Below are 24057 nucleotides of genomic sequence, written 5' to 3' on the forward strand. Positions count from 1 at the left end.
TAGTATGCAGTCTTTTGAGATTATTTGTACTTGGTTACTTTATTTGTACAAACATGTTAATCACGTCAACAAACATTCCACTGGACTTCAAACATTCAGATTTAATGGTGACTGCTCAAAATCTCCAACATAGGGCCATGTTTCACATACGCTGCATCAGGGAAATATGATCATTTCAGCAAATCTTTAGAATGAGATCCACTATTGTCAGATTATGATATGCCAGAAGATTTGCTGAAATGATCATATTTCCCCGACGCAGTGTATGCAAAAACATAAGTAGATAAGCATCCCCATGCCGTGACAGACCAAGGGTCCATCGAGCCCAGCACCCTGTCACCGACAGTGGCCAAAAGAACAAGCAATTTGTCCCGCCCATCCTAGAAATACTGCATTATTCCCTCATCCATTCAATAACATTCTATGGCTTTTTCCTCCAGGAAGCCATCCAACCCTTTTTTGAAGTCCGCTAAGTTAACCGCCTTAACCACCTTTTCCAGCAGCGAATTCCTACGCATTGAGTGAAGAAAAATTTCCTCTGATTCGTTTTAAATTTACCACACTGCAGCTTTGTCACATGCCCCCTTGTCCTAGTATTTTTGGAAAGCGTAAACAGATGCTCCACATCGACCCGTTCCATTCCTCTCATTATCTTATAGACCTCTATCATATCTCCCCTCAGCCACCTTTTCTCCAAGCTGAAGAGCCCTAGCCTCTTCAGCCTATCCTGATAGGGAAGTCGTCCCATCCCCTGTATCATCTTTGCCGTCCTTCACTGCACCTTTTCCAATTCCACTATGTCTTTTTTGAGGTGCGGCGACCAGAATTGAACACAATACTCGAGGTGTGGTCGCACCATGGAGCAATACAACGGCAGAATAATATCCTTATTGTTTTCAATCCCTTTCCTAATGACACCAAACATTCTATTTGCTTTCCTAGCCGCAGCAGCACACTGAGCAGACGTTTTCAACTTATCATCAATGATGACACCTAGATCCCTGACATATTTCATATGTCTGTGGTTGCTGAAGTCTTCATAAGATAAGTACTGTTAAAGAGCGCATCGAGTTGCGGGACCGCAACGAGATTCTAACCAGATGGACATTGTTGTATGTTTTGTGGATTTTCTCACAAAACAAAAGATCTTGATTAAAGCACGGCAGCAAAAAGAGATCCAGTGGAAAAACTATAAGATTGGAGTGTATCAGGACTTGACAGGGTCTACTTTGCAAAAACACAGATCTTTTCGTGAAGTTACGGAATTTATGAGATCAAAGGGGATCCACTACAGGTGGTTCTTCCCATTTGCGGTGTGGCTGACGAACGGGAAATCACGCAAAGTTAAGACTCCAGACAAAGCATGGTCAGCATTGAACGCTTTGGGATGTAGTGGAGTTCCATTTCAGGCAAAGCAACCAGTTGCCGCAACCTAGGGCAGATTCAGCTTGGCAACTGGTGGTGGATCGTGGAAAGAAGTCCGACAAGCATGCTTCTTGAAGAGAGAAGATTTAAGAGGACTGGTGGAAGATTCTTTAAATCATTGAGGCAGGGGCGTAGCCATGGGTGGGCCTGGGTGGGCCTAGGCCCACCCAGTTTGGGTTCAGGCCCACCCAAGCAGTGGAGCACCTTCGTCAGAATGGCAGCGGAAGGCGCAGGCTGAGCTCCGATCCTGCATCTGCTTCCCAGACGCTGCCTACTGCCGCCACGATCCTGCATCTACCTCCCTCTGTCTCAGCAGCAGCGGACCAGCGGTAGCGATTCATGCTGCCTCCTGCTTCTAACCCGGAAGCATCTCCTACGCCGCATCCCGCCCCCATTATTACAACTTCCTGTTTCTGCTGGGGCAGGACGCGGACGCGGGGGCGCAGCAGAGGAGACGCTTCCAGGTTAGAACGAACCAGGAGGCAGCATGAATCGCTACCGCTGGTCCGCTGCTGCTGAGACATAGAGAGATAGATGCAGGATTGTGTTGCTGCCATGCCAGAGAAAATGCTGAGGTACACCTGCAGGGCTGCCAGGCCATGGGCAGGGGGATAATACTGGATCCGGAGATGGAGAAAAGGGAGAGAGATGCAGGACAAAGGTGGGGGGGGGGGGGAGGTAGTTTTAGGAGGCCCACCCATCCTAACTGTGAGCCCACCCAAAATGATAGGTCTGGCTACGCCACTGCATTGAGGACAGTATGCAGATAAGAGAAAATGCAGGATATGACCCGTGCAGGGGGCTTGATGGGGAGTGGGAGGAGGGATATGGGTCTCTGGAGAGAATTGGGGTAGTGGGAGCATGTTGGATGAATGTGAAGAGGGAAGGAGGAGAGGATAAGATGGCTGGGATTATGGGCGGCATGTCTGTAATTTGTGGGTCCGGGGGGGAGGAGTGGAAGGAAGCCTGGTAGGAGTGAAGAGCCGAATGAGTGCAGTGGTAAGTGTGAAAGAGGTGTTGGAGGGGGGTCACGGGATAGATCTAGAAGTGCTTGTGCCTCCTGAAGAGTGGGGTTGTTCCTCGAGGGATGGCTGATCCAATGACACAGAGATCAGCAAGAGGGAGGGTGCAGGAAGGGGTGGGAGGGGAGACACATTGTTCGTGGGTTCTTGGAATGTAAATGGGCTCAATAACCAAGGGAAGCGGAGCAGAATATTTAAGGAGATGAACAGATTGAAGTGGGATGTGACGTTATTACAAGAAACGCATTTGAGACCAAGAGATGCGCATATGTTGCGTCGTATGTCCTTTCGGGAGGTTGTGGTTCACATGGGAGGAGGACCCAAGAGGATGGGGGGGGGGGGGGGCATTTTGATAAGACAAAATTGTGGGTTTGTAATCCAACAGGAGTTCCGGGATTCTAGTGGTCACTGTGTGGCTGTTAGAGGGTTGATGCAGGGTAAGGAGCTTAAATTGATCAATATTTATGCCCCGAATGTGGGTCAGGAGGGGATTTTTCCAAACATTAAAAGAGGAGAGCCAGGGATTTGTTGAGGGCAAGTGGTGGTAGGAGGGTACTTTAATGTTGCTCCGGATGCACGATTAGACCATTCAACTGGAGGGGAGCAACAGAATGGGCCCGGGCGAAAAGCATTGCTACAGTTTATGAAATAGCTGGCAGTAGTAGATTGTTGGAGGTTGTTACGTGGAATGCAGCAGAATTATACCTTCTACTCCCATGCAGCACAGTAATACACCCGTATAGACGGGTTGTGGGTGCATTGAAATAGCTGGCATATGGTGGGGGAGGCTGAGATAGAGGCCATTCAAATTTCGGATCATGCACCGGTGTGGATTAGGCTTTAGGGGCTGGGTCAAGGGGAGCGGAGGAGCAGGTGGAAGTTGAATGATTCACTTTTGGGGGATGAGAAAGTGAGGGAAGAGATTAAGTTGACTATTCAGGAATTTTGTTGCTTTAATGATAATGGTGAGGTCACAGAAGCAGTATTGTGGGTTGTATTGAAGGCGGTGGTGCGGGAAACTCTGATCAAGTGGGGGGCACGCAGGAAGAAGGAAAGGGGACAGCGTTCCCTCGACGTTCGCTCACGCTTGGTGTATTCAGAAAAATTGGACAAACGAAAGCCCACATTGCAGGTATGGGAGGAACTTAAAAAAAGTTAGGGGAAAATTAGATCAGCTACAGATGATGGAAGTAGACGTTATGAGAACTAAGCTTAAACAGCAATACTTTGAGTCTGCTAATTATTCCAGTGCAATGCTAGTCAGGTATTTAAGGGCTAGAAGAGTTAAATCCTTTATTCAAAAGATGAGGGATTGTAGGGGAGGATAGCACTATGCTGATTCTGAGATAGCAAGCTGTTTTTTGAAGTATTATCAAGAATTATATAAGGTCCCGGAGGAGAAACTGGAGGTAGACAGTTAGTTATTTAGATCAGGTGCAATTGCAACGATTGAGTGAATCAGAAAGAGCACAACTTGGGGAACCCATTAGGCTGCGGGAAGTGCAGGAGGTGATTAAGAGGCTTCCGAACAGGAAGGCTCCTGGGTTGGATGGGTATTCGGCACGGTTTTACAAATGTTTCGCGGGTGAACTAGGGGATCTTTTGGTTTGGATGGGTAACGGTGTTTTGGAGGGTAAGGAGTTCCCAAAATCTATGTTAGAGGCAGGGGTGACTGTCTTGCCTAAACCAGGGAAGAACCCAGCGGTGTGTGGCTCTTACAGGCCTATTTCTTTGTTGAATGTGGATGCAAAGATCATGGCCAAGATTTTGGCTATAGGTTGGGAAGGGTTCTACCAAAGCTAATTCATAGGGACCAGTCGGGGTTTGTGCCAGGGAGGCAGGTAGGGGACAATATTAGGCGTACAAGACAATCAGTCAGAACGAATGCAGTGTTGCTAGAGCAAAAAACGTAACCTAATACCAAAAGAAGCTCTAGCAGCAAAATAGTCAGTTTAGCATTAGTTATTTAAGGCACTCGACTTTGAGCCTGTACAAGTGGAGTTTTTTTGTGCCCAATGATAGAACCGCCACGTGTGTTATTAATCAATGCGAATAACATAACCACGTGCTAAACCATAGGTAGTTCACCTATGGTTTCTGAGGGCTTTTTTCTCCACTTTTCCAACTCAGCACTGACAATATTAGGCATACCCTACACTTGATATGGGAAGCGCAAAGAAGTGTACCTGGTATGGCCTTATTGGCCATAGATGCAGAAAAGGTCTTTGACCGGGTAACCTGGGGGTTTTTGAGGGAAGTCCTGAAATGGATGGGAGTGGAATTTTAGTACTTGGTTGGCAGCCTTATATAAAGGACCCGAGGGCCTGCCTTGATATTAATGTTAGTTACACCTCCTTCTTCCCCATTTGTACAGAAACTAGGCAGGGGTACCCTTTGTCACCTCTGCTCTTTGCGATATACATTGAGCCTCTAGCAGAATTGATGAGTTAACATCCAGATATTCGGGGTATAAAGGTGGGGGTGGGGGGACACCGTATTGCTTTGTTTGCGGATGATGTATTGCTTTATGTGGTGGATCCAGCGAGGACGCTGCCTACGATATTATCCTTCGGGAATTTGAAAAATATGCAGGCTTATGGGTTAATATGGATAAAAGCGAGCTGTTAGGGATTTCTGACTCATGGTGAGGAGCGAAGTTTGAGAGCAAAGTTTGCTTTTAAATGGGCCAAAGCATAGAACCTGATACTTGAGGATTCGGATACCTAGGGATTTGAGTGTATAGTTTGAACTATGGGAAAATAGTGGACCAAATTTGGGTGGAGTTATCTAGGTGGAAGGGCTTGTGGTTATCTTGGTGAGGACGCATGGCTGTAGTGAAGATGAATGTGTTACCTAGGCTGTTATTCTTATTTCAGTCATTGCCGGTGGCGATCCCGAAGCAGATACTTAAACAACTTCAGGGCTACTTATTACAATTTATATGGGGTGGCAGACACCCTAGGTTGGCCAGACGGGTGTTATGGGGGGCCTCGGAGCGGGGGGGGGGGGGGGCAGAGTGGTGCCTAATATTGAGTGGTACTATATGGCAGCTCAGCTGCAGCTGATATTGGACTGGGAGAGGGGGAAACGGAAGCCAGCTAGCCAGGAGGAGCAGTCATACTACCCTAACCGAGCATGGAGTTCGTATTTGTGGACAACTGAGGGCACAATGAAGGCGTTGATGGGAATACATAATCCATACATAAGGCATTTAATGGGGTTGTAGGGGGAAGTGCGTAGGAGATGGGGACAGAGGTATAGGGGGTATCTTCTCTCGCGTCCATGCGATAGGAACCCAAATTTGGGGCAGGGAGAGAGAATGCCACATTTGGGAGGTGGGAGCAGGTAGGGTTATTGAGTTTTAGGGATGTGCTGCAGGGGGGGTAGGGTGAAGAGTTTTGAGACGCTGCGCTCTATGTATGACCTGCCTGAAGGAAATGTGTTTTTCCACTTACAAGTACAGCATTTTGTGGGGACTTTGGGATGGAGGGGGAGGCACCTCAAGAGATGGAAAGCATGGAAAACCTGTGGATGATGTTGAAAAAGGTGCCCAGACCCATCTCGGTGATGTATAAATTTTTTCAGGGATAGCATTCACAACCATTTAGGTTCCAGGGGGTACGGGAACGGGATTTACATTGTAGCTTTACTGATCAAGAATGGGAAATAATCTGTGGGGAGGTCCAAAAGGCTTCAGTATGTGTCTTGGTGCAGGAAAATGCTTATAAGGTGCTCACTCGATGGTATTACACACCGGAGAGATTGGGGCGGATGTACCCGGGTACATCAGATGTATGTTGGAGGTGTGGGGGGCAGTCGGGTACATTCCTGCATATATGGTGGACTTGTCCTAGGGCAGTTCCCTTTTGGCAGGATGTTATGAAGGCTTTGGTGAAAGTGATGGGTGCATCTTTGGTGTGCAGTCCCTCGGTGTGCCTTTTGGGCCTGCATAATGAGAGGGACTCTTGGGAGCACAGCAAATGGGGGTTGGCAGCAGCTAAATGTCTTATAGCGCAGATCTGGAAATCAATAGATCCCCCAACATTGGGTGACTGGAAATGCAAAGTGGGACAATTAGCAACCATGGAACGCCTTACAGCATATCATAGGGATGGAACACTATGACGTAAAGGGGGGGTGGAATTGACTTCAACAATGTCTCGCACGACTTTAGGACGGTTGAGCTCTGGGAGAATTGGGGGGGGGGGGTCAGAGCGGAGGGGAGGGGGAGGTGGGATGGGGGAGAAGGAGTTGGTCTTAAAGGCTTGGGGACATTCCCAAGTATTGTTGTGGTTCATTAGGGTTGGGGAGTTAGGGAGGGGAGAGCTGGTTGGGGATATTGTACTGTTTTCTTGCAGAATGACAATTGAAGAGAGAAATATTGCTGGTATGCTTTAGGTGGGGAACCACGTATACTACACATGTATAGGTTCAGTGGGTGTGGAAACAAAAACATTGCTGATTAATGTATGTCAGTTTCTGCGAGGCTTGCAGTGATTAAGTTGTTTCTAATATTGTGTGAACTGGATGTGTTAAAATCACAATAAGTACTGTTAACATTTATACACTAGATGGGAAGTGTTCTATACGGACCTGATTTGCACAAGTAATTAAGTACAAAGAATCAAGAGACTGATAAAACATTTTATATATATAAAAAGAAAAAAGTTAAAAACTATGCGGACCGATGAAGAATTGAAATAAAGCTGTTAAGAACTATGAAAGTTTATGCTAAAGAATCAACGCAAAAAAAAGTCTCACTTTATAACATCTCAAAGCCAAAATGTGCAGTTCTGAAAGGGGTTTACCTTCCAGGCTGCCAAATGTAACACAATTTGTCCATTTTCACTAAAGCTCATATAGAGAACACCATACTGGGATGAATTCTTATGTTAGCCTAAGACAAAATATCACAGCTGTCCAAGGATCCAGCATGCTCTAGAACAGTATGGCTTACAATTATGCACTACAGGAATTGGACATTATTAAAAAGTATAAACACTTATGAGGAAACATAAGACAAGTGTCTAGCATAATCCAATTTCGCATTGAGTCCACTTGCTTATATACATTTTATAAAATCTATTTTTTCAATGAGGAAAAATACAAGGACATTCAGGAAATTACAGTTTAACTTTAAAATAGTTTTTACTGACTAAAGAACATTCGAACCACAAAAACGTGTGTTAAAATTTTAACAGGTTCATTCCCTTCCCTAAGTCTCCTCCTCTTACCTATCCTCTATACCAGGGTTGTCCAACCTTGGGCATCGAGGTCCGCAATCAAGATTTTCCTAATGAATATGCACGAGATTAGTTGCATGCACTGCCCTCCATTGTATACAAACAGATCTCATACATATTCATTGGGGAAATCCTGAAAACTTGACCTGGCAAGGACCAAGGTTGGACACCCTTGCTCTATACCATATAACATCAACGGTGTGGTAAAAAAAAAAAAAAGACAACCAAGACAGTTATGTGCATTGTTATAGAATACGCTTGGATTTCAGCACGGATCTCTAGGAGCACTATATAGAATCCAGGGGTTAACGTCTATCATTTCTCTCCTCTTCTGCATTTCTTCCAAAGTATTTATATTGAGATCTTTAACTCTGTCCCATGATGAAGACCACCGGCCCATTTTAGTAGCCACCTTCTGGACAACTATCCTTTTTATATCATTTTGAAGGTGTGGTCTCCAGAATTATATACAGTACTCAAACATGAGGCTCCACCGGAGACACATATAGAGATTACCAACTTTTTCCTGCTAGCTGTTCTTCTCCCTGTGCATCTACTACTATAAATCACTTCTATAGCGCTACCAGTCGTACGCAGCGCTTTACAATTGAACATGAAGAAGACAGTCCCTGCTCAAAAGAGCTTACAATCTAAATCAGGACAAAGAGATAGGACCAAAAAGGATAAGGGAAGGACAGACAGAAGGACACATAAGGATAAGATAAAAGTTACAAGTCAGGAGTCGAAAGCAGCATCAAACAGGTAGGCCTTTAGCCCAGATTTGAAGGCACCCAGGGATGGAGCTAGACGTAATGGCTCAGGAAGCCTATTCCAGGCATATGGTGCGGCGAAATAGAAGGAGCGGAGTCTGGAGTTAGCGATGGAAGTGAAGGGTGCAATTAGGAGAGATTTGCCTAGTGAACGGAGTTCTAGGGAAGGAGTGTAGGGAGAGATGAGGGTGGAGAGGTAGTGAGGGACTGCAGAGTGAATGCACTTATAGGTCAACAAGCGGAGCTTGAATTGTATACGGAAACGGATAGGGAGCCAGTAAAGTGATTTCAGGAGAGGGCTGATATGGGCATAACGACTTTGGCAAAATATTATTCGTGCGGCAGAGTTTTAAACAGATTGAAGAGGAGAGAGATGGCTGAGTGGAAGACCTGAGAGAAGCAAGTTGCAGTAGTCTAAGCGAGAGGTGATGAGGGTTCTGATAGCGTGTTCAGAAAGGAAAGGAAATCTAAACATCTAAACAACCTTCTGACTTTGCCATTGCTTTTCTACCTGTTTGGCCCCTTAAGATCACCCAATTTGATCACCCCCAGGTCCCACTCTTCTTCTGTGCACAGAAGTACCCCCCCCCCCTTTTCCACCACAATAGTAATATACCTCTGGTGTTTGCATCAAAATGTATGATCCTGCATTTTTTAGGATCAAATTTCAGCAGGCAAATTCTAGACCATTCTTCAGGTTTCCCTACATCCTTCCTGTTATTCACAGTGTGCCTCCTCCTCACCAGTAAGTCCGGCATATAGTACCACTTTTCTTCCTACTCTGTCCTTCCTCCACAGATTATAGCCTGGTATAACTACATCCCAGTTATGATCCTCTGTGAACCATGTCTCTATGACCACCAATAAATCCAAGACAGCCTCTTCCATTATAGCCTTTAGATCCATAACTTTAGCTCCTATGGGTATTAGCATACAAAGCTTTCCAGATGTTGCCTTTGCTCCTATTTGGGAGCAATTCTATATGTGGGTGCCTCCCTCTAAGTGCCCCCCCCCCATGCCACATGGTGAGAACCTAATCTATTATGGCACCTGGGCACCCAGATTCTGTTATAGAATACCAGCATAAACCAAAACCAGTGCACTTACAGTAACATTTACATGCCTGTATCTGTGGGTGCATAAATATGGCAAAGATGCACATAATTTATTCCCTTGCCTTCCCATGTTTAACCCATGTGTCTGCCCCTTGCAGTTACGCACTATGCCACTTATACTGCCCTTACAGGATAGTATTTAGTTGCTTTGCTGAAACTTATACACTTAAGTACCCACAGAAGTGCTTGTATTCTGTAAATGTACATGTGCAAGTGGCAATAAATGCAGCCACCTGGTTATAGAATTGTCCTTCGCATGTTTTACTAACCTCTTCCCCTGAGACACCCAGAGCAACATAGGAATTCCTGCACCATGCAGCTCAAACCTACTAACAGCCACATAGGAAGACTGCAGAGCAGCTTTTCCATGCCCCACTTTGTCCCGACTGGTTTCACAGCTTGAGATATCAAGAGAAATCAAATTCTCTATAAATGAGTGACCAATATTCAACAGGTGAAGTCATAAGATCCCAATGTCTTATTTCAGTGCCTGTATCATGCAACACTGACAAATAGAAACTCAAAAGAACTAAAACATCAATTTTGCCTACAAAGAAACAAAAATATATAAACCACAAATGCAAACTTCAAAAATGTACACCAAGCATTGTGCTTCAAAAGGTAATGATATTCTCCGACATCTGTCCAATGATAGAGACTGGAAAAAGGTACCAACACTTCACCTCTAACACAGTGAAGAGAATTCTGTGACTAGCTAAGACCAAAATACTCAAAGTAGAAAAAAAAATCTATCCAGGGTCCATTTGAGAGAGAGATTTGCCTGGTACCCAATGATACATATAAACTTTGGCATCTGCAGCTCTTACATCTGGAAACTACAAGCAACATATTTTTTTTTTACAGAATAAGCTCTGAATCTGGAATCAAATAGTACCACATAACTAAGGCTTTTTTTGAGGGGGTACTGAGTACCGGCACCTTTTCCATTGTCTGCTAAAATTAACCCATGGACTCCAAGTTTTAATGAAAGAGCTCAGACTCTACACACCAATTCTGCCTGGTCACAGTTTCTGTGACTGGTTGCAGGGGGGCTGGCTATTGTGGGGTGAATTCCTTCAGTGATCACCTCACCCCTGAAGGGTAGACTAGCATTTGAGTACCGGCACTTATTTTGCTAGAAAAAATGCACTGCACATAACCCTTTTATATTTGCCTTTAAATCATGATCTGGGTGGTGGGGACTAGAAAGCAAAATAAGAGGAAGCATGGGAGAGAGAAAAAATAACTGATTTAGGAATTGAGAAAGGGAGACCAATGGTGACAGAGTGGGAGGATGAAAGTAAGAGACTGAAGAAAGAGTGGTAGGAAATGAGAAGTCAGAAAAAGAATGTGACTCCAGGGGGTGAAGATGGGGAAAATAGTGTATGCCAATTAAAAATTTTTAAAATTGCCATATACAAATAGAATCTACTTAAAAAAAAAAAAAAAAGGAAAAAAAAACTTCTATAATTAAATTTTATGATGCTAACATTTATACACAGAGAATTTTAGGAACCTCCCAAAACCCTGGTTTGAAAATAAATACCTAAAATGTACAGATTTATAAATCCTTGGAGTAAGAAGCTGCAATCAAGGTAGCTCTGTTCATAGTTTTTTCACACAGCCTCTCCAGAATCATGAGCTGTAAGGAGAAACCAGGATGGCCACTGCCCCATTCAAAGGGTCCAGTTGGTGAAAATGTAAAGATAACATACTCTGGAAGCGGATGGCAGAAAATTTGACCCTACGTCCAAATGTTTTTTTTTAGCATCCTTACTCTGTGGAAATCAAGGAGGTTTGATTGAGAACAGTAGACGGCATGACGTCAAAACATTGAAACCACTTAGGCTAGTCTACATTTCCCCTTTCCCGTGCAGCTGTCATTCTGCATACACTCAAAACAAAGCAAACGTGTCTACGAGCTGCTGCATCCACATGCAAACAGAATGTTAGGTATTATTAAGAAATGAGTGGCAAACAAAAATGAGGACGTTAAAAATGCTCTTGTATTGCTCCAAGGTGCGACCACACCTTGAATATTGTGCACAATTCTGGTCACCGCATCTCAAAAAAAGATATAGTGGAATTAGAAAAGGTACAGAAAAGGTCAACGAAAATTATAAAGGGGATGGGATGACTTCCCTATGAGAAAAGGCTAAAGCGGCTAGGGCTCTTCAGTTTGGAGAAGAGATGGCTGAGGGGAGCTATGATAGAGGTCTATAAAATGAGTGGAGTGGAATGGATAGACATGAATTACCTGTTTATGCTTTCCAAAAATACTAGGACTAGGGGGCACGCAATGAAGCTACAAAGTAGCAAATTTAAAATGAATTGAGAAAATATTTCTTCACTCAACACGTATTAAACTCTGGAATTCATTGCCAGAGAATGCAGTAAAAGCAATTAGCTTAGCAGGGTTTAAAAAACGGTTTGGATAGCTTCCTAGAAGAGTCCATAAGCCATTATTAAAATGACGTGGAAAATCCACTGTTTATTTCTAAGATAAGCAGCATAAAATGTATTGTCCTGTTTTGGGATCTTACAGGTACTTGTGACCTGGATTGGCCACAGTTGGAAACAGGATGCAGGGCTTGATGGACCTTTGGTCTGTCCCAGTATGGCAATACTTACGTACATATGGTTACAGGGACAACCTAGCATGCGTTATATTCGTGCAGACATTTTTTTCCCCTGGTAAAGGGCCTTTAAAACAGACATCGTGTTATGAGAATCAGGTACTCAACATTCAGAGTTTCTATTTATTTACTTATTTATTTATGGCAGTTATATCCCACATTAAACATAAATTTACCTGGGAGCATTTAAAATATTTTTCCCCCCCTTTGCCTAGATCAAAAAAAGAAAGATTGTTCATGGGAACTTGTTCCTTTTGTTTTGTGGAATGAAGTGGTACATTATAAAAATGCACTTAATATTGTTTATTACTACCTTCATGCAGAAATCCAGAGTTAGTCTAAATGTGCCAACATTTTCTAGTTCTGTGATATATATTTATTTCTTCTTAAATCAGTTTAATAGCATTTTCTCAATTACCCAAATGAGAACACAATTATAATGTTAATTAAGTTTTGGATGTTGCTGAATTCTATTATTCTGTCGCACTTTATTTCCAGTTTTGGCACAGTATAAGTCATCATAAGGACAAAATATAAGAAAACCAATGTACTGCATTAGGGGCTTATAACCCATTTAATTATGTTTAAACAAATAAGAGATCTGCATGAAAGAAAATATTTATTTTTTTATTATTTTGACTTATGAAAAGCACTTGCCCCTGAAACATGCTCAAAACATAATAATCCATTTGTACAAAAGAGATGAGGTGAAGATGTGATTCTATGTGCCCCAATGAAAGGAAACTAATTTTACTTCCAATCTTTACAACATCAGGCTTCCCAAGGCAGATTACAACAGTTAAAATGAACCTATCAGTACACAGGATAGTCTTATTGAAATTTGGCCACGTATTACTGTACTGTATAGAACAGTATAGTAAAATGAGCACAAAATACAGCCTTTATTAGTGCTGTTTCCACTAGCTACAAAATGTTTTTAAGCTGTTTTAGTGATATTCAGTTTTGATTTCATGATATTTATATCTACATATGGGATGTTTTCAAATAAATTAAAAAGCTGTAAAATATGTAAATAATAATGTTTGTCATCTACCTTTTAAAGGCACTACCTATCCAACACGCATAGGCAGTCCATTATTTCTAATAATCCTATATAATAATTCTCACCTCCAACGTTCTGTCTTGCCTGGGACCGTGGCTCCCTTGGAGGTGGTCTGCTAGGCTCCATAGAAGCTGTGGACACCTCCACGCTCCCCTCTCACAAAACACCGCCTCAGTCTCACCCCAACATCATCAAGGGCGCGGGGCCCCAACAACGCTGCTCCTTCTCGCCCCGAAAACGCTGGCGACCCAGGCATCCCTGCTCCACTCCACCCCACACTATTGCGAAATCAATGCCTGCCGAACTGCCGCTAGACCAGTTTTTCTTTCCCAGCCCAAACACTTTGTGCAAAAGTTAAAGGGGAGGAGGCGGTGGCGCTCGCTGTAGCTATTCACCACCTAATCGCTCTGTGCACATTCCTGCTACTGCCCCAGTGTCCGTGGCCCCGCCTTCCAGTCCTGTTCCGTGGCCCAGGAGCAATGACGCTACCTCCCTCCCACAGTGGTGGGGCTAGGGAAGAGCGGGGACCCTCCACAAACATGCACGCACGTTCGCATGACGCTATGCTCACAGTCACCCACCGACCAGTCATTCATACTGGCACACACTCCCCATAGGGAAAGCATTTCATGCCCACAGGTCTCCTTTAGGAAAGCCAGACAGTGGCAGCTGGCAGGCATTAGAGGACAACCTTGCTGGCGCCCGTTTCATTTCTTTCAGAAACGGGCCTTTTTTTACTAGTCTTTTACTATTGCTTTCAATAGTGTTTGCTATTGTTTTTGGTGTACTTGTGACTCCACTTACTGCCAGAAAGCTATGCCTACTGGTGTCAACCCATATCATGGGCTACATAGCCTCGTACGTCTCCTGTTCTTAATCAAACCTCCTTGGTGGAAATACAGAAAGAATAGTTTTCTGGTTTTGTTTTAAACAGCAGATGTATTTTTAAAAAGTGGGTGGATAACAAAAGTACTGTGCAAGTTAACTTCAGCCTGCACTAAACTTTCAAATATGGCACAAGTACCCTTGTATGCACAAAACAAAAAAAAAATCTGAAGGGGAAAAAATAAAATAAAATTTGTCACTCATCCTGTTGTGGTTTATCATAGAACTAAAATAGAAAGTTTCTGACTGACATAATATGTCTGGTTCATTTCCTTGTTACTTGCTTTTACTATCTGCAGCTGGGTTTAGTACTTCTTCCACACTTGGCCCAGTTTTTAACTCTATGCCCAGCCTTTTTTGGTAGTACCCTCCTTTATAACTGTGATTGTAAAGTGAACCTGTTGAGGATCATCCAAGATAGTGCCATGACTTCAGATCTAGTAACTAGAGAACAGCTCCTCCACTAGTCAGCCTCTATCTCCTGTTCTCTCAAATGGCATGATATGTCCTAATAATCCTGTTGTGTTTTTTTGTGGAAATATTCTGCTTAGCCTCTAAGGGGTCAGGAACATAGAGTGCTGATACATGGACTTATCACTGGAAACAGCCAGTCTGCCTTTAGAAAAAAAACAAACCGCAGATACTCAAATCCTGTTTGCATTGTATGCAGTTTTGGTCTGTGGGGGAGCCATAAACCTATTTTATAGTTTTTTGGGTTTTTTTAAACAGCTTTGGATTTTTGTGTGTGTATTTGACTTTTAGAGGGGGATTTAAGTACCAGAATTAAGAGTTAAAAAACAAAAACACGGAGGGACAAAAACAGATCCTTTACCTAAATATCCGAACATGTCAGACTACTACTTCCATCTCAACTTAAAGCACAACTTTACCATAAAGAAAACATACAACTAGATATATAGGTGGCTTCTTTTGTGCCATGCAGTACTGATAAAAATTGTTGCATTCTAAAGCATGTATTCTCTAAAATCAGTAGTCTTCAAAACTTGGGTCAAAGCTCTGCTCCTGAGTCTTAAGTTCTACTGAGCTCAGAAGCATGACTTAATGCTGCCGTGTTCTGCTACACACATAGCTCAAGAAAAAAATTCCCCTCAAAATGAAGAAAATTGTGTTAAATATATATAACTCAAGGGTATCATGATAGCCTTTTGTTCGTGATTCATAGAAACTTTATTCTACATATAAAGAGTATTTGTCTCATAGCTCAAACATCATAAACCGCTAAATAGTAGTAGTAGTAGTAGTCTACAATAAAGTGCACACCAAATAATACTCCATATGTCCAAAATATGTGCTTTTCAATGTGTAAATGCAATAACTAATGTGTGATTTAATTATATTATCTGCTCTGATAAAAAATGTACAAATGGCAATCTCAGTCCCAAGGCAATATATCAAAGCTTGCCATACTGAATAGTCGCTGGCAAACACAGACAAACCCCTTCCCTCTTGCCCTGCTCAGAATCTGGTTCCTTAGAGTTTTTCAGCTTTTGTCTGAAGATTTCTATTTCTAGTTTGTGCTTCCCTTGGTCTGTTTGGTAAGAGTCAGTCCATGTTCTACATAACTGACTAAGGCGAGGGATGCTGTAAGTTTATAATTTATATAGGAATCTGTACACATCCAGCCTTTTCTGACTTCTCAACAGAAGGTGCAGATCCCAGGGCCAAGCGCAATATTTGTAATGCTGGTTTGTTTGTTTTTTGCCGCCTCACCCCTCCCCCCAAAACAGTAAAATTGTTGTTATTTTGGTTCTAAGAATTAATGCTGTTATGGTATGCAAGTTTGTTATATAGCTTCTGAGCGACCTTTAAGTACAGGAGGCTCTCTCGACACCAGAATTTAAACTTTTTTTTGTACAGCAAGTTGAAGAAACCAAGTAGTTAAGCTCTGCACCCACTGCTGCAATTTCTGTGAATGCATTGTACGTTTGTAAAATGCATTTTAAAAAGTACAAGATTTATTATTAAGCTTCTCGTCCCTAATTTCATTGATATCTGATGTGCCAGTGAGCAGTGGCGTAGCTACATGGGGCCTGGGGGGCCTGGGCCCCCATAGATTTGGCCATGGACCCCCCTGCCGACGACCCGTCCGACCCCCCTCCCGCCGCCAACCCGCTGTCGCCTACCTTTGCTGGCGGGGGACCCCAACCCATCCCATCAGAAACAGAAGGAAGCCTTTTGCGAGAAGAGGAGGACCTCGGCTGGGGGGGGGGGGGTTGGGGTCCCCCACCAGCAAATGCAGGTGATGGCGGGTTGACGGCGGGAGAGGGTCGAGCGGGTCGGCAGCGGCGGGAGGGGGTCGGCAGCGCCGGGGGGGGGGGGCTAAAATGTGCCCCCTCACCTCGGGCTCTGGTCCCACCCCTCCTGCCGAAGTCTGGCTACGCCCCTGTCAGTGAGTAGTGTAGGAGGTAGGAAAGGGGAGATGGTACCAAATTACAGTTGGTGATTGCAGGGGAGCGTGGTGGTGGAGATCCCAGCAAAAGGCTGCACGTGGTAGCAAGAATAAAATGGGGGTGGGGGAGGATTTGTAACGGGGTGAGGTGCACCAAATTCAGTTTTTGCCTAGAATGCCAGTTAGATGATGCTTTTGCGTTCTTAATCCCTTTGCAAACAACATATTGAGAAATCAAACGGCAATTTTCAAAAATGAATTTCTATAACAAAAATGCTTTGAAAATTATCCTGCCACCCTATCCTTCACCCCCACACAGAAAAAGCGTGCAAACTGTACAAATAACAACATACTACTTGTAGTTAGAAAATGAGGTGGTATTCAAATAGGCTCCCTGAAGTACATGCCAGGATTTCATTTTTGAAACTCCGCACATGCTTTCTCTTGCATACTTTGTGACTGAAAAGTACATAGGATGAAGAATCCCCATGGCACTGGCCCATTTCAAAGAAACACCACTGGAAGTTTCCCTTTGAAAAACTGCAAGGCACAGGTACAAAGCACTGCAGGGAGTTTGGCAACTGCTCTAAAAACGTACAAGTGGTCTGAAGCAAAGCACATCAAATGCATCACTCGCCACTACTCAGAAAAACTGGGCATCAATTTAATTTGGCTGATATGTTTGTAGATTTACGTATGTTTAAATACATTTCACAAGGGAACAAAAATGATTACTATTAGAACTGATTTCAATGGAGAAGCTATAGCAATAGCAATCCAATATAATTTATTTGGATTTAGCTCACATCTTTTTAGTGGTAGTTTATGGTTAGTTACTTTCAAGTACTGTAGGACAAGTCACTTACCCCCTAAGGCCACAGTGAATACTAGTGGGATCAGAACCCCAGCTCTCAGCCTGCTGCTCTATCCACTAGGCTGTGCCTGTATAGTACCAAATGCAATGAAGCTGATGTCGGTATAGTGTGGTGCTACAGTAACATCTATTTACAGACATATTTGGCTAGTTGAAACAAAGCAATGATATGTAGACAAGAGGATGAGAAGAGGAAGCACTAGCCATTCCTCAGCATCTGGCAGGCTGCATCATATCCTCTCCTAAGAGAGGATGCAAAACAGTTACCTTCAGTGTTTTGTTTTTTTAATCCTGTGAATTTCACAATGCCCTCAAGAACACCAATTATAAAATCAAGCACAAGAACCAACTCAGGGCCAAGCAATCACTAAAATGCAAATATCAGCCTATGGTACAAATGGCATATCTTCTATCTTCAAGATAGAAAGGAAAGTAGGCAACCTATGTTTAAAGTATTAACATCTGCCTTTCCTCAACCTTGAATGCCTTCCAACATACAGAATAAAGGAAAGAATTATATAACAGGAATAGCCATCTGTCTACAATTAGCACTCAAAAAAACAGGATGGAAATTCACAAAATTTGACACAGGAAGAAAATATATGACAGACAAGTTTGAAAAACTATACGTCGCATCAGTATTTTCAGAGAACAAAGCTTCCAAAAAAAAAAAAAAATTCCCATTGCTTTCTTTGGGAAAATTACAGGCTGTAGATTGTGTACCCGAATGCTATACCAAAAGAGCCCCCTCCCCTCAGCAGTTTGCCCCAGAGAAACGTACACAGAAAAACAACCAACACACTCTGCCCACACATACACAACCAACCTCATACTCGCACCCTCAACCAGGGGCGTAGCCACGGGTGGGCCTGGGTGGGCCCAGGCCCACCCAGCAGTGGAGGCAGCAGAGCGGAGGGAGCAGGCTGAGCTCCGTTCCCGCATCTGCCTCCCTCACTCTCACGGCAACGCTTCCCAAACGTTGCCCACCGCCGCCACGATCGCGGGATTTACCTCCCTCCGTCTCAGCACTCAGCAGCAGCGGTAGCGAATCATACACGCTGCCTCCTTCTAACCTGGAAGCAGCAGACGCTTCCGGGTTAGAAGGAGGCAGCGTGTATGATTCGCTACCGCTGAGTGCTGAGACGGAGGGAGGTAAATCCCGCGATCGTGGCGGCGGTGGGCAACGTTTGGGAAGCGTTGCCGTGAGAGTGAGGGAGGCAGATGCGGGAACGGAGCATTTTTTTGGGGGGGGGGGGGGGAGAAGAGGGCTCCGGGTGGGCAGGTGGAATCGCAGGACATGGATGGGAGCGGGAGGGGCGAGAGGAGAATCGCTGATGGCTGGAGGGAGGGGACAGGGGAGAAAAGAGAATTGCTGGTATAGATGGCTAGAGGTGGGCAGGGGCAAGAACAGAATTGCTGGGTATGGCTGGATAGGGGCAGGGCAGAGAGGCGAATTGCTGGGGATGGATGAATGGAGGGGGGCAGGGGAGGGAAGAGAATTGCTGGGGATGGATGGATGGAGGGGACAAGGGGAGAGAGAAGAGAATTGCTGGGGATGGATGGATAGAGGGGGGCAGGGGAGAGAAAAGAATTGCTAGGCATGGATGGCTGGAGGGGAGAGGAGAGTTGCTGGACATGTGTGGATGGAGGGGAGGAAAGAGGAGATAGGAAGGTTGCTGGACATGGGTGTATGAAGGGGAGGGCAGGGGAGAGGAGGGTTGCTGGACATGGATGGAGGGAAGGACAGGGGAGAGGAGGGTTGCTGGACATGGATGGAAGAGAGGGAAGGAAGAGAGAAGAAATGCTGGACATGGATGGAGGGGATGGAAGAGTGAGGAAGGAGATGAGGGAAAAGGAAGAGAGGAGAAAAACTGCACATGGATGAAGAAAATAGGCAGAAGCTGGATCCACTGGACAGTCAGTCTGCGGAGGACCCAGCTTTTACTTATGGATATAGAGCAAGAAATGAAGAAGAAAGGAGGAAAGTAAAGAAATAAATGGAAAGGAAGCCCTGGAAACGGAGTTAAGAGGACAGATAGCAGCAGAATCGGATATTGGGCCAGCATGATCAGAAAAACAGTCACCAGACAACAAAGGTAGAAAAAAAATCATTTTATTTTCATTATAGTGTTTGGAATATGTCCACTTTGAGAATCAGGTGCTCAACATTAAAAGTTTATATTTATTTACTTATTTATGGCATTTTATCCCACATTAAACATGAATTAAATTGGAACCTGGGATCATTTAATTTTTTTTTCCTGGAGAGAGTAATGCATTGCCCCCCACCCCCCCCAGGCTCTCTCCCCGGCTATAGCCAGCTCTGCAATTTTGAGGGGAGGTGCAGAGGTGGACCGGGGAGAGAGCCTGTTGTTAAACATTTACCAGCACACCACTGTCTAGTGCCCACCCATCCAACCTGTTGGTCCACCCAAAAATTGACTTCTGGCTACGCCACTGCCCTCAACTATGACAAACACAATTCACGTATTCCTACAAACTTACATTCCACCATCTCATACCCCTCCAAGCCCTACATACCTCCAAACCACTGATATTCACAAGGGTCCCTCTATACACACACCATATAGACATCTCTCATACCTGGAACCCCCGATACTCATACCCCATAAAGATAAAGCAATTAGCAACTGGGAAAAAATGACCCACATACTCAAACTGTAATGTTAGAAACCCAACGTCTCTTCTACATGTCTATATTGGAAAGTACACATTATTCCTAAAGGCATAACTCTGCATACTTCCACTACATTTTTTTACTTTATTTTTTTTTTTAAACAAAATGGAGTGGAGTAGCCGCCTAGTAGTTACAGCAATGGACTGATGCACCTTGTGATTTTGAGTACATGTTACCCTATATCACTTCAGGTTCAAAATTAGACTGCAAGCCCTCCAGAGACAGGAAATACCTATACTGGAACTTAACACCTTGAACTACCACTGAGAAAATGATGAGCTAAATTTTAAAAAATTATCACCAATTGTTGTAAAGAGTCATGGAGAACACAGGCATTCAATATGTGTGTGCAACTGACTATACTTCACTATACAGTGGGGTTGTGTATGTGGGAGCTGGTTCTTACACAGTATGGAATGCAGAGCTGCAGAAGCGCTGGATGTACCACTGCCCGTGAGGAATGCTGTGGTTGAGGTGCATCGGAGCCATATAACCTATGGCCTGCACTCGTGTCCTGCAGGCTCATTATCCTTGCCGCCTCTGGCGGCTTCTCTATGCCTCTCCACAAATCACACCAGCGCTTTCTTTCAGTTGCCCATATGCACCTTGTGCCAGTTTCATTCTGGTTTAGTTATTGCTTTTCATATACTGCCCTTATGTACAGAGCTGTTTTTATAAAGAGTACAGTTCAAAAACAAGTCACTAAACAAAGGCACACAACTCTGAGAACGGAATGCAGACATAAATAATTGAAACCTAGAGGGGGAAATAATGTAAAGCAGGACCAAGTTAATGTTCATGTTTCCTGGCTAAAAGCCCAAAAACACTAATGAAAAGAAATAGATCTTAACATTCTGTTTAAAGCTATCTGACCAGTATCTAAAGCACAGATGTTGCGGGAAGCTATTCCACAAAGCAGGTGCTTGATAAAAGAATGCTGATTCTCTAGTCAAGTCCAATCTCGCTCAGGACAATGTGTTAAAACTAGATTGTTCAGAGTTTCAGATCTTAAAAGTTCGGCGAGAGCAATAAGGGATTAATAAATTGCTCAAATATTGGAGGAAACCAGTGTAGAATGCCTTAAATGTCAAAACTAACATTTTAAACTTAGTTCGATCAGAACAGAGAAGCCAATGTGCGGCTTTCAAAAGAGGTTTCACATGATCACATTTTTTAATTCCTAGAAATTATTTTAACAGCCACATTCCTCTTCCGACAGGTACATTATCCTTGGCATACTGCTGCAAACATATTTTAAAAGTTCCATATGCTATTAAGATGGACTTAGGAAAATCCACTGCTTATTTCTACAATAAGCAGCATAAAATCTGTTTTACTGTTTTGGGATCTTGCCAGGTACTTGTGACCTGAATTGGCCACTGTTAAAAATAGGATACTGGGCTTGATGGACCCGCAGTCTATCCCAGTAATGTCAACACTTATGTTCACTGAACATAAGAAATATTTTTAATTAGAAAGAACTGCTCAGTTATTGCTTCCATCTAAAAGTTCTAGGTACAAGATTTTTTTAAGCAAATGGAGATTTTTATTTCAAGAGTTCATAATTTTCAGTGTATTATAAGTACATAAGTATTGCCATACTGGGAAAGACCAAAAGTCCATCAAGCCCAGCATCCTGTTTCCAACAGTGGCCAATCCAGGTCACAAATACCTGGCAAGATCCCAAAAAAGTACAAAACATTCTATACTGCTTATCCCAGAAATAGTAGATTTCAAGTCCTTTCTATTTCAATGCTGAGAAGGTAGGCTGGCCCAGTGGCTTAACTATTTACTGACATGTGGAAGACTGCCAACTCAAGTCCAAGTCAGATCTTTCACTCCCCAGGTCAACTACAGCTGACAGTGCAGAGGCACATTCAAAGGCCTCTGGAATTGTGGGGGAGGGGGCATGGTCACTGCTCAAAGGTGATAGCTGGTGGCTGGATTCAGAGTTTCAGCAGGCAGAATGGTGCATGTCACACAGCCAAGAATTGTCCCTGCAATAAGTAGACCCAAGTGCATTTTGTTTTGATTTTTTTCTGTTTGTTTTTTTTTTTTTTGGGGGGGGGGAGGGGGCACATTGTGGAGGTCTACAAATTGGTCAACATCTCCAGGGGTCCCCAAATGTGGGGAATCTAAAATTCTCATTCACTTCCACTTAAGAGAATGGAAGTTCACAGTTTAATTCAAGGGGTATTCACCAGTACTCAGTACCAGTATCTTTTCTGTTGCCTGCTAAAATTGTCACACAGTTCCTAATTATTAATGAAAGAATCCAGGACCTGCACACCCCAAATACAGAGTACACCCTCCTCTCCCCAGAGGAAACAGTGTCTTCAGTCAATTCCTGCAAATGCACAGACAGCATTGAAGATCTGCACCTGCCCGCAGAAGAGTCTGAAGGCACATGTGAGAGCTATAATATAACAGAATGTAACAGAGACATGGGCTACAGAAACTGAGCTAATCAGGCAAGATACAAAATCCACTGTAGAATTAATTTAGTGATATGAATATGCAAGCTTTGAGAACCTGAATGTGCAACATTTGTTTTTACTCCTGGGGGAATTCTGCGCTACTGAGCAGCGCAGAATTCCCTTCCTCCACAGACTGCTCAGAATTCTGCCTTTCCTGCACAGAATTCCGTGCTATCTGCGGTTGTGGAGTGCAGCACAGAACATGCTCCATTTCCAACTGGCTGCCTCCTTCTCTCCCTTCCTGCACATGCACCACAGTGTGGCAAGAGAGTGGAGCTGCACAGCGCACACTGGGCTGCTTCCACCCTCTCTGTTGCCTTGGCCCCTACAGTTTCCTTTAATCCGGGCAGCTGTACGGAGGCCCACATGGCTCAAAGGAACAGTAGGACCGAGGAAGGCATAGGTGGAGGAGGAAGAAGCGGCTTGATGTGCGGCTGTACAGCTCCTCTTGCCACACTCTAGTGGTTTGTGTGCATGCAGGCAGAGAGAGGGGGAGGGAGAGAGGTGCCTGGAAAAAGGTGGGTGGCGTGTGTATGGGGGGGAGGGGAAGAGCTGAAGGTGGTTAGTGTGCTATATGCCCCTCCCCCAAGGGGAGATGCCAGACCTTATAATTAGGGAATTCAGCACAAGAAGATTATAATGTGCAGTATTTAGTATTTTTTTTGCACAGAATTCCCCCAGGAGTAGTTTTTTTCTAGTGCTGTGCCAATTGTGGAGTCCAGCTTCCAGAGGTTCCAGTTCAGTTTTTGTGTGCACATTTCTATTTTTAACTGTAGTTATGCATTCTGTATTTGGTGTGTTACCAAGATGAGTTATTTTAATAGCATGTGGTTTCTATAACAGGATTTTCTTGTTTCCCAATCAGATATGTTTTCAAGGGATTAGTTTCATATTTGCAATACTGCCTTTTCATAGGCACTGAGCTGCAGGAGGTGTGGATATTGTGGTGATAAGTCCCTGGAGGCCACCTCACTCTCAAAGGATGGCCCTACATATGTGAGTACCATGTAGCACTGGATAGCAGCAATATTTATGAGGAAGGAAGAATATGACACCGATATACAAGTTCTACCTCAGATCCACATAGTTCCAACAAGGCAGCTTCTATTCCACAATAAAAATTTCACATAGACACAGGAACTCAGCAAGGAAAATGTGACACAATTAGGGGTTAAGGATTAAAAAAAAAAAAAAAAAAAAAAGCAGCAAAAGTTTGTTTTCCACACCACATGTATCCTTCTCCAGTGGGACAGAGTGCTGGGGAGGGTGGAGCCTGGGGATGGAAAAGGTTGAAATGGAGAATTTCAGACCTAGGGGAGGAGTCAGGTCTTATGATGAGGAGAATTCTGCACAAAGAAATTACAAACTACAGAATTATATATATATATATATATATATATATATATATATATATATATATATATACACAAAACACCTCC

The 24057-nt window shown here is 43.7% G+C and overlaps 1 protein-coding gene across 4 annotated transcripts in view; it reads right to left on the reverse strand.

Annotated features, from left to right (window-relative positions):
- Positions 1–24057, reverse strand: part of SUSD6 (sushi domain containing 6) — a 167337-nt gene that overhangs the window by 88418 nt on the left and 54862 nt on the right. The window lies entirely within an intron of this gene.

The sequence above is a fragment of the Microcaecilia unicolor genome, chromosome 9 (genome assembly GCF_901765095.1).
Source record: "Microcaecilia unicolor chromosome 9, aMicUni1.1, whole genome shotgun sequence".
Taxonomy (NCBI): domain Eukaryota; kingdom Metazoa; phylum Chordata; class Amphibia; order Gymnophiona; family Siphonopidae; genus Microcaecilia; species Microcaecilia unicolor.